Genomic DNA, 10000 nt, shown 5'->3' on the forward strand with positions numbered 1-10000 from the left:
CGTGGTAGGAAACCCCCTCGCCTTGCCATGACGCGGCGCCTCCTCTCCTCGTCGCGATTGTCTTTGCGTACGTCGTGCCTGGCCCCTCCCTCTGCCTCGCTCTCACGTGATACCCCCTCCTCAAGATGCGAGGTATTTTGGGAGCGGAGGGTGTGCCATGTTGTGGGGGGGTTCGGTGGAGCGGGGTTTTTCCGAGGAGGGAGGGCGTGCCATGTTGCGCGGGCGGGTTGTTGGAGCGGGGATTTTCTGAGGAGGGAGGGTGTGCCATGTCGCGGGGGGGTGCCATGTCGTGGGGGGGTTTCTTGAGGAGGTCCGTCGGGGGGTGGAAGGTTCCGTGTCGCGGGAGGGGGTCGTGTGCAGTGGGGTGTGTGTGCCGTGTCATTGCGGAGCGGGATTTCTTAGGAGGGAGGGTGTGCCATGTCGTGGGGGGGTGAGGTGACGTGCCGTGGGTCGAGCGGGGTTTTTGGAGGTGGGGTGCGCGGGGGATACGCCGCGTCGTCGGGGGGTGCGGTGGGGTGGAGGGTGCGCCGTGTCGTGGGGGGGTGACGCGGGGTGGGCTGGGTCGAGCGGGGTTTTTGGAGGCGTGGCGGGGTCGTGTGGATGGAGCGGGGTTTTTCGAGGTGGGGTGCGGGGGGGATGCGCCGCGTCGAGGGGGGGTGCGGTGGGGTGTGCCGTGACGCGGGGTGGGGTGGTGTGGATGCAGCGGGTTTTTCGAGGTGGGGTGGGGTGGTGTGGATGCAGCGGGTTTTCCGAGGTGGGGTGCGCGGGGGCGTCGTGGGGGGGTGACGCGGGGTGGGGTGGGTCGAGCGGGGTTTTCGGAGGCGTGGAGGGAGCGGGGTTTTTCGAGGTGGGGTGCGGGGGGGGGCGTCGTGGGGGGGTGCGCCGTGTCATGGGGGAGTGACGCGGGGTTGGGGTGGTCAAGCGGGGTTTTTGGAGGAGAGATGGGGTGCTGTGGAGGGAGCGGGGTTTTTCGAGGTGGGGTGCGGGGGGGCGTCGTGGGGGGTGACGCGGGGTGGGGGTGGTCGAGCGGGGTTTTGGGAGGAGAGGTGGGGTGCTGTGGAGGGAGCGCGGTTTTTCGAGGTGGGGTGCGGGGGGGCGTCGTGGGGGGGTGCGGTGGGGTGGGGCGGTGCGCCGTGTCATGGGGGAGTGACGCGGGGTTGGGGTGGTCAAGCGGGGTTTTTGGAGGAGAGGTGGGGTGCTGTGGAGGGAGCGGGGTTTTTCGAGGTGGGGTGCGGGGGGGCGTCGTGGGGGGGTGACGCGGGGTGGGGGTGGTCGAGCGGGGTTTTTGGAGGAGAGGTGGGGAGCTGTGGAGGGAGCGCGGTTTTTCGAGGTGGGGTGCGCGGGGGCGTGCGGTGGGGTGGGGGGGTGCGCCGTGTCGTGGGGGAGTGACGCGGGGTTGGGGTGGTCAAGCGGGGTTTTTGGAGGAGAGGTGGGGTGCTGTGGAGGGAGCGGGGTTTTTCGAGGTGGGGTGCGGGGGGGCGTCGTGGGGGGGTGACGCGGGGTGGGGGTGGTCGAGCGGGGTTTTTGGAGGAGAGGTGGGGAGCTGTGGAGGGAGCGCGGTTTTTCGAGGTGGGGTGCGCGGGGGCGTGCGGTGGGGTGGGGGGGTGCGCCGTGTCGTGGGGGAGTGACGCGGGGTTGGGGTGGTCAAGCGGGGTTTTTGGAGGAGAGGTGGGGTGCTGTGGAGGGAGCGTGGTTTTTCGAGGTGGGGTGCGGGGGGGCGTCGTGGGGGGTGACGCGGGGTGGGGGTGGTCGAGCGGGGTTTTTGGAGGAGACGTGGGGAGCTGTGGAGGGAGCGCGGTTTTTCGAGGTGGGGTGCGCGGGGGCGTCGTGGGGGGGTGCGCCGTGTCGTGGGGGGGAGCGCCGTGTCGTGGGGGAGTGATGCGGGGTTGGGGTGGTCGAGCGGGGTTTTTGGAGGAGAGGTGGGGTGCTGTGGAGGGAGCGGGGTTTTTGGAGGTGGGGTGCGGGGGGGCGTCGTGGGGGGTGACGCGGGGTGGGGGTGGTCGAGCGGGGTTTTTGGAGGAGAGGTGGGGAGCTGTGGAGGGAGCGCGGTTTTTCGAGGTGGGGTGCGCGGGGGCGTGCGGTGGGGTGGGGGGGTGCGCCGTGTCGTGGGGGAGTGACGCGGGGTTGGGGTGGTCAAGCGGGGTTTTTGGAGGAGAGGTGGGGTGCTGTGGAGGGAGCGCGGTTTTTCGAGGTGGGGTGCGGGGGGGCGTCGTGGGGGGTGACGCGGGGTGGGGGTGGTCGAGCGGGGTTTTTGGAGGAGAGGTGGGGTGCTGTGGAGGGAGCGCGGTTTTTCGAGGTGGGGTGCGGGGGGGCGTCGTGGGGGGGTGCGCCGTGTCGTGGGGGGGAGACGCGGGGTGGGGTTGGTCGAGCGGGGTTTTTGGAGGAGAGGTGGGGTGCTGTGGATGGAGCGCGGTTTTTCGAGGTGGGGTGGGGGGGGGGGGGGCGTCGTGGGGGGGTGCGCTGGGGTGGGGGCTGCACCGTGACGCGGGGTGGGGTGGGTCGAGCGCGGTTTTTTGGAGGCGTGGCGGGGTGGTGTGGAGGGAGCGGGGTTTTTCGAGGTGGGGTGCGGGGGGGGCGTCGTGGGGGGGTGCGCCGTGTCATGGGGGAGTGACGCGGGGTTGGGGTGGTCAAGCGGGGTTTTTGGAGGAGAGGTGGGGTGCTATGGAGGGAGCGGGGTTTTTCGAGGTGGGGTGCGGGGGGGCGTCGTGGGGGGTGACGCGGGGTTTTTCGAGGTGCGGTGGGGTGGGGGGGTGCGCCGTGTCGTGGGGGAGTGACGCGGGGTTGGGGTGGTCAAGCGGGGTTTTTGGAGGAGAGGTGGGGTGCTGTGGAGGGAGCGGGGTTTTTCGAGGTGGGGTGCGGGGGGGCGTCGTGGGGGGTGACGCGGGGTGGGGGTGGTCGAGCGGGGTTTTTGGAGGAGGGGTGGGGTGCTGTGGAGGGAGCGCGGTTTTTCGAGGTGGGGTGCGGGGGGGCGTCGTGGGGGGGTGCGCCGTGTCGTGGGGGGGAGACGCGGGGTGGGGTGGGTCGAGCGGGGTTTTCGGAGGCGTGGTGGTGTGGCGTGGAGGGAGCGGGGTTTTTCGAGGTGGGGTGCGGGGGGGGGCGTCGTGGGGGGGTGCGGTGGGGTGGGGGGGTGCGCCGTGTCGTGGGGGGGTGACGCGGGGTGGGGTGGGTCGAGCGGGGTTTTTCGAGGTGGGGTGCGGGGGGGGGGGGGGGGGATATGCGCCGCGTCGTGGGGGGGTGCGGTGGGGTGGGGGGGTGCGCCGTGTCCTGGGGGAGTGACGCGGGGTTGGGTGGGTCGAGTGGGGTGCGGGGGGGGGGGGATATGCGCCGCGTCGTGGGGGGGTGCGGTGGGGTGTGGGGGGTGTGCCGTGTCGTGGGGGGCTGACGCGAGGTGGGGTGGGTCGAGCGGGGTTTTCGGAGGCGTGGTGGGGTGGTATGGAGGGAGCGGGGTTTTTCGAGGTGGGGTGCGGGGCGTCGTCGTTGGGGGGTGCGGTGGGGTGGGGGGTGCGCCGTGTCGTGGGGGGGAGACGCGGGGTGGGGTGGGTCGAGCGGGGTTTTCGGAGGCGTGGTGGTGTGGCGTGGATGGAGCGGGGTTTTTCGAGGTGGGGTGCGGGGGGGGCGTCGTGGGGGGGTGCGGTGGGGTGGGGGGGTGCGTCGTGTCGTGGGGGGGTGACGCGGGGTGGGGTGGGTCGAGCGGGGTTTTTCGAGGTGGGGTGCGGGGGGGGGGGGGATATGCGCCGCGTCGTGGGGGGGTGCGGTGGGGTGGGGGGGTGCGCCGTGTCCTGGGGGAGTGACGCGGGGTTGGGTGGGTCGAGTGGGGTTTTTCGAGGTGGGGTGCGGGGGGGGGGGGGGGATATGCGCCGCGTCGTGGGGGGGTGCGGTGGGGTGTGGGGGGTGTGCCGTGTCGTGGGGGGCTGACGCGAGGTGGGGTGGGTCGAGCGGGGTTTTCGGAGGCGTGGTGGGGTGGTATGGAGGGAGCGGGGTTTTTCGAGGTGGGGTGCGGGGCGGCGTCGTTGGGGGGTGCGGTGGGGTGGGGGGTGCGCCATGTCGTGGGGGGGTGACGCGGGGTGGGGTGGGTCGAGCGGGGTTTTCGGAGGCATTTGTGGTGTGGCGTGGAGGGAGCGGGGTTTTTCGAGGTGGGGTGCGGGGGGGGGCGTCGTGGGGGGGTGCGGTGGGGTGGGGGGGTGTGCCGTGTCATGGGGGTGACGCGGGGTTGGGTTGGGTGGGGGAGTGACGAGGGGGGAAGGGGCGAAATTTGGAGGGGGGGGCGAATTTTTGGGGCGGGGGGGGAGGGGTGGGGTGGTGTGTGTTGGGGGGGGGGCGAAATTTCGAGGGGGGGAAGGGGAGGGGTGGTGTGGTGTGGTGTGGTGTGGTGTGGTGTGGTGTGTGTTGAGGGGGGGGGGGATTTTTGAGGGGGGGGGGGGAGGGGTGGTGTGGTGTGGTGTGTGTTGAGGGGGGGGGGGGCGGTGTGTGTTGAGGGCGGGGGGGGGGGGGGGGATTTTTTTGGGGGGGGGGAGGGGTGGTGTGGTGTGGGGTGGTATGTGTTGAGGGGGGGGGGGGCGAATTTTTGGGGGGGGGGGGGAGGGGTGGGGTAATGTGTGTTGAGGGGTGGGCGAAATTTGGAGGGGGGGAAGGGGAGGGGTGGTGTGGTGTGTGTTGAGGGGGGGGGGGATTTTTGAGAGGGGGGGGAGGGGTGGTGTGGTGTGTGTTGAGGGGGGGGGGGGGGGGAAAGGGTGGGGAGGTGTGTATTGAGGGGGGGGGGGGGCGAATTTTTGGGGGGGGGGGAGAGGGGTGGTGTGTGTTGGGGCCGGGGGGTGGGGGGGCAAATTTTGGAGGGGGGGGGAGGGGTGGTGTGGTGTGTGTTGAGGGGGGTGGCCGAATTTTTTGGGGGGGGGGGGTGGGGTGGTGTGTGTTGGGGGGGGGCGAATTTTTTGGGGGCGGGGGCGGGGGAGGGGTGGGGTGGTGTGTGTTGAGGGGGGGGCGAAATTTGGAGGGGGGGAAGGGGAGGGGTGGTGTGGTGTGTGTTGAGGGGGGGGGGGGGGAGGGGTGGTGTGGTGTGGGGTGGTGTGTGTTGAGGGGGGGGGGGGGGGCGGAGGGGTGGTGTGGCGTGGTGTGTGTTGAGGGGGGGGGGCCAATTTTTGGGGGGGGAAGGGGCGAAATTTGGACGGGGGGGGCGAATTTTTGGGGGGGGGGGAGGGGTGGGGTGGTGTGTGTTGAGGGGAAAGTGAAATTTGGAGGGGGGGAAGGGGAGGGGTGGTGTTGTGTGGTGTGGTGTGTGTTGAGGGGGGTGGCCGAATTTTTTTGGGGGGGGGGGTGGAGTGGTGTGTGTTGGCGGGGGGGGGGGGGGGGGGCGAATTTTTTGGGGGCGGGGGGGGGAGGGGTGGTGTGGTGTGTGTTGAGGGGGGGGGGGGGGGGGAGGGGTGGTGTGGTGTGTGTTGGGGGGGGGGGTGGGGTGGTGTGTGTTGAGGGGGGAGGGGTGGGAAATTTTTGGGGGGGGGGGGGGGGGGGGGCGAATTTTGGAGGGGGGGGGGGGGAGCGGTGGTGTGGTGTGGTGTGTGTTGAGGGGGGGGGGCGAATTTTAGGGGGGGGAAGGGGCGAAATTTGGAGGGGGGGGCGAATTTTTGGGGCGGGGGGGAGGGGTGGGGTGGTGTGTGTTGAGGGGGGGGCGAAATTTCGAGGGGGGGAAGGGGAGGGGTGGTGTGGTGTGTGTTGAGGGGGGGGGGGGATTTTTGAGGGGGGGGGGAGGGGTGGTGTGGTGTGTGTTGAGGGGGGGGGTGGGGTGGTGTGTGTTGAGGGGGGGGGGGGGGGGGGGCGAATTTTGGAGGGGGGGGAGGGGTGGTGTGGTGTGGTGTGTGTTGAGGGGGGGGGCCAATTTTTGGGGGGGGGGGGGGGGGCAAAATTTGGAGGGGGGGGGGGGGAGGGGTGGTGTGGTGTGGTGTGTGTTGAGGGGGGGGGGGGGGGGGATTTTTGAGGGGGGGGGGGGAGGGGTGGTGTGGTGTGTGTTGAGGGGGGGGCGGGGAATTTTTGAGGTGGGGGGAGGGGTTGTGTGGTGTGTGTTGGGGGGGGGTGGGGTGGTGTGTGTTGGGGGGGGGGGGAGGGGTGGTGTGGTGTGTGTTGAGGGGGGGGGGGGGATTTTTGAGGGGGCGGGGAGGGGTGGTGTGGTGTTTGTTGAGGGGGGGGGTGTGGGGAGGTGTGTATTGAGGGGGGGGGCGCGAATTTTTGGGGGGGGGTGGGAGGGGTGGTTTGTGTTGGGGGCGGGGGGGGGGGGGGGGGGGGGGGGAATTTTGGAGGGGGGGAGGGGGTGTGTGGTGTGGTGTGTGTTGAGGGGGGTGGCCGAATTTTTGGGGGGGGGGGGGGGGTGGGGTGGTGTGTGTTGCGGGGGGGGCGAATTTTTTGGGGGCGGGGGGGGGAGGGGTGGGGTGGTGTGTGTTGAGGGGGGGGCGAAATTTGGAGGGGGGGAAGGGGAGGGGTGGTGTGGTGTGTGTTGAGGGGGGGGGATTTTTGAGGGGGGGGGAGGGCTGGTGTGGTGTGGTGTGGTGTGTGTTGAGGGGGGGGGGGAATTTTTGAGGGGGGGGAGGCGTGGTGTGGGGTGGTGTGTGTTGAGGGGGGGGGGGGGAATTTTTGGGGGGGGAAGGGGCGAAATTTGGACGGGGGGGGGCGAATTTTTGGGGGGGGGGGGGGGAGGGGTGGGGTGGTGTGTGTTGAGGGGAAGGCGAAATTTGGAGGGGGGAAGGGAGGGTTGGTGTGGTGTGGTGTGGTGTGTGTTGAGGGGGGGGGGGATTTTTGAGGGGTGGGGGGGGCGAATTTTGGAGGGGGGGGGGAGGGGTGGTGTGTGTTGAGGGGGGGGCCAATTTTTTGGGGGGGAGGGCAAAATTTGGAGGGGGGGGGAGGGGTGGTGTGGTGTGGTGTGTGTTGGGGGGGGGGGGGGATTTTTGAGGGGGGGGGGGGGAGGGGTGGTGTTTTGTGTGTTGAGGGGGGGGGGGGGGGATTTTTGAGGGGGGGGGGAGGGGTGGTGTGGTGTGTGTTGAGGGGGGGGGGATGTGGTGGTGTGTGTTGGGGGGGGGGAAATTTTTGGGGGGGGGAGGGGAGGTGTGGGGTGGTGTGTGTTGAGGGGGGTGGGGGGCGAGTTTTGGAGGGGGGGGAGGGGTGGTGTGGTGTGGTGTGTGTTGAGGGGGGGGCCAATTTTTTGGGGGGGGGGGGGGGGGCAAAATTTGGAGGGGGGGGGGAGGGGTGGTGTGGTGTGGTGTGTTTTGAGGGGGGGGGGGAGGGGTGGTGTTTTGTGTGTTGAGGGGGGGGGGGGAATTTTTGAGGGGGGGGGAGGGGTGGTGAGGTGTGTGTTGGGGGGGGGGGTGGGGTGGTGTGTGTTGGGGGGGGGGATATTTGGGGGGGGGAGGGGTGGTGTGGGGTGGTGTGTGTTGAGGGGGGTGAGGGGGGGAGGGGTGGTGTGGTGTGGTGTGTGTTGAGGGAGGGGGGGGGGGGGCGAATTTTTGGGGGGGAGAAGGGGCGAAATTTGGAGGGGGGGGAGGGGTGGGGTGGTGTGTGTTGAGGGGGGGGCGAAATTTGGAGGGGGGGAAGGGGAGGGGTGGTGTGGTGTGGTGTGGTGTGGTGTGTGTTGAGGGGGGGGGGGGAAGGGTGGGGAGGTGTGTATTGAGGGGGGGGGGGCGAATTTTGGGGGGGGGGGGAGGGGTGGTGTGGTGTGGTGTGGTGTGTGTTGAGGGGGTGGGGTGGGGTGGTGTGTGTTGAGGGGGGGGGGGGGGGGGGGGGGGGGGCGAATTTTGGAGGGGGGGGGAGGGGTGGTGTGGTGTGGTGTGTGTTGAGGGGGGTGGCCGAATTTTTTTGGGGGGGGGGTGGAGTGGTGTGTGTTGGGGGGGGGGGGGGGGGGGGCGAATTTTTTGGGGGCGGGGGGGGGGGGAGGGGTGGTGTGGTGTGTGTTGAGGGGGGGGGGGAGGGGTGGTGTGGTGTGTGTTGGGGGGGGGGGGTGGGGTGGTGTGTGTTGAGGGGGGAGGGGTGGGAAATTTTTTGGGGGGGGGCGAATTTTGGAGGGGGGGGGGAGAGCGGTGGTGTGGTGTGGTGTGTGTTGAGGGGGGGGGCGAATTTTTGGGGCGGGGGGGGAGGGGTGGGGTGGTGTGTGTTGAGGGGGGGGCGAAATTTCGAGGGGGGGAAGGGGAGGGGTGGTGTGGTGTGGTGTGTGTTGAGGGGGGGGGGATTTTTGAGGGGGGGGGGAGGGGTGGTGTGGTGTGTGTTGAGGGGGGGGGTGGGGTGGTGTGTGTTGAGGGGGGGGGGGGGGGGCGAATTTTGGAGGGGGGGGGAGGGGTGGTGTGGTGTGGTGTGTGTTGAGGGGGGGGGCAAAATTTGGAGGTGGGGGGGGGGGGGGAGGGGTGGTGTGGTGTGGTGTGTGTTGAGGGGGGGGGGGGGATTTTTGAGGGGGGGGGAGGGGTGGTGTGGTGTGTGTTGAGGGGGGGGCAGGGAATTTTTGAGGGGGGGGGGAGGGGTTGTGTGGTGTGTGTTGTGGGGGGGGGGGTGGGGTGGTGTGTGTTGAGGGGGGCGGGGGGGGGGATTTTTTTGGGGGGGGGGGGGGGAGGGGTGGTGTGGTGTGGTGTGTGTTGGGGGGGGGGGGGATTTTTGAGGGGGGGGGAGGGGTGGTGTGGTGTTTGTTGAGGGGGGGGGGGGGTGGGGAGGTGTGTATTGAGGGGGGGGGGCGCGAATTTTTTGGGGGGGGGAGGGGTGGTTTGTGTTGGGGGCGGGGGGGGGGGGGGGGGGGGGCAAATTTTGGAGGGGGGGGAGGGGAGGGGGGCGAATTTTTTGGGGGCGGGGGGGGGGGGAGGGGTGGTGTGGTGTGTGTTGAGGGGGGGGGGGAGGGGTGGTGTGGTGTGTGTTGGGGGGGGGGGGGTGGGGTGGTGTGTGTTGAGGGGGGAGGGGTGGGAAATTTTTTGGGGGGGGGCGAATTTTGGAGGGGGGGGGGAGAGCGGTGGTGTGGTGTGGTGTGTGTTGAGGGGGGGGGGCGAATTTTTGGGGCGGGGGGGGAGGGGTGGGGTGGTGTGTGTTGAGGGGGGGGCGAAATTTCGAGGGGGGGAAGGGGAGGGGTGGTGTGGTGTGGTGTGTGTTGAGGGGGGGGGATTTTTGAGGGGGGGGGGGAGGGGTGGTGTGGTGTGTGTTGAGGGGGGGGGTGGGGTGGTGTGTGTTGAGGGGGGGGGGGGGCGAATTTTGGAGGGGGGGGGAGGGGTGGTGTGGTGTGGTGTGTGTTGAGGGGGGGGGCAAAATTTGGAGGTGGGGGGGGGGGGGAGGGGTGGTGTGGTGTGGTGTGTGTTGAGGGGGGGGGGGGATTTTTGAGGGGGGGGGGAGGGGTGGTGTGGTGTGTGTTGAGGGGGGGGCAGGGAATTTTTGAGGGGGGGGGGAGGGGTTGTGTGGTGTGTGTTGTGGGGGGGGGGGTGGGGTGGTGTGTGTTGAGGGGGGCGGGGGGGGGGATTTTTTTGGGGGGGGGGGGGGAGGGGTGGTGTGGTGTGGTGTGTGTTGGGGGGGGGGGGGATTTTTGAGGGGGGGGGAGGGGTGGTGTGGTGTTTGTTGAGGGGGGGGGGGGGGTGGGGAGGTGTGTATTGAGGGGGGGGGGCGCGAATTTTTTGGGGGGGGGAGGGGTGGTTTGTGTTGGGGGCGGGGGGGGGGGGGGGGGGGCAAATTTTGGAGGGGGGGGAGGGGAGGGGGGCGAATTTTTTGGGGGCGGGGGGGGGGGGAGGGGTGGTGTGGTGTGTGTTGAGGGGGGGGGGGAGGGGTGGTGTGGTGTGTGTTGGGGGGGGGGGGTGGGGTGGTGTGTGTTGAGGGGGGAGGGGTGGGAAATTTTTTGGGGGGGGGCGAATTTTGGAGGGGGGGGGGAGAGCGGTGGTGTGGTGTGGTGTGTGTTGAGGGGGGGGGCGAATTTTTGGGGCGGGGGGGGAGGGGTGGGGTGGTGTGTGTTGAGGGGGGGGCGAAATTTCGAGGGGGGGAAGGGGAGGGGTGGTGTGGTGTGGTG

The sequence above is a fragment of the Lygodium microphyllum genome, unplaced genomic scaffold, assembly GCF_053477565.2.
Source record: "Lygodium microphyllum isolate KBCC unplaced genomic scaffold, Lygodium_microphyllum_v1.1.10 scaffold_129, whole genome shotgun sequence".
In the NCBI taxonomy this organism is placed as follows: Eukaryota; Viridiplantae; Streptophyta; class Polypodiopsida; order Schizaeales; family Lygodiaceae; genus Lygodium; species Lygodium microphyllum.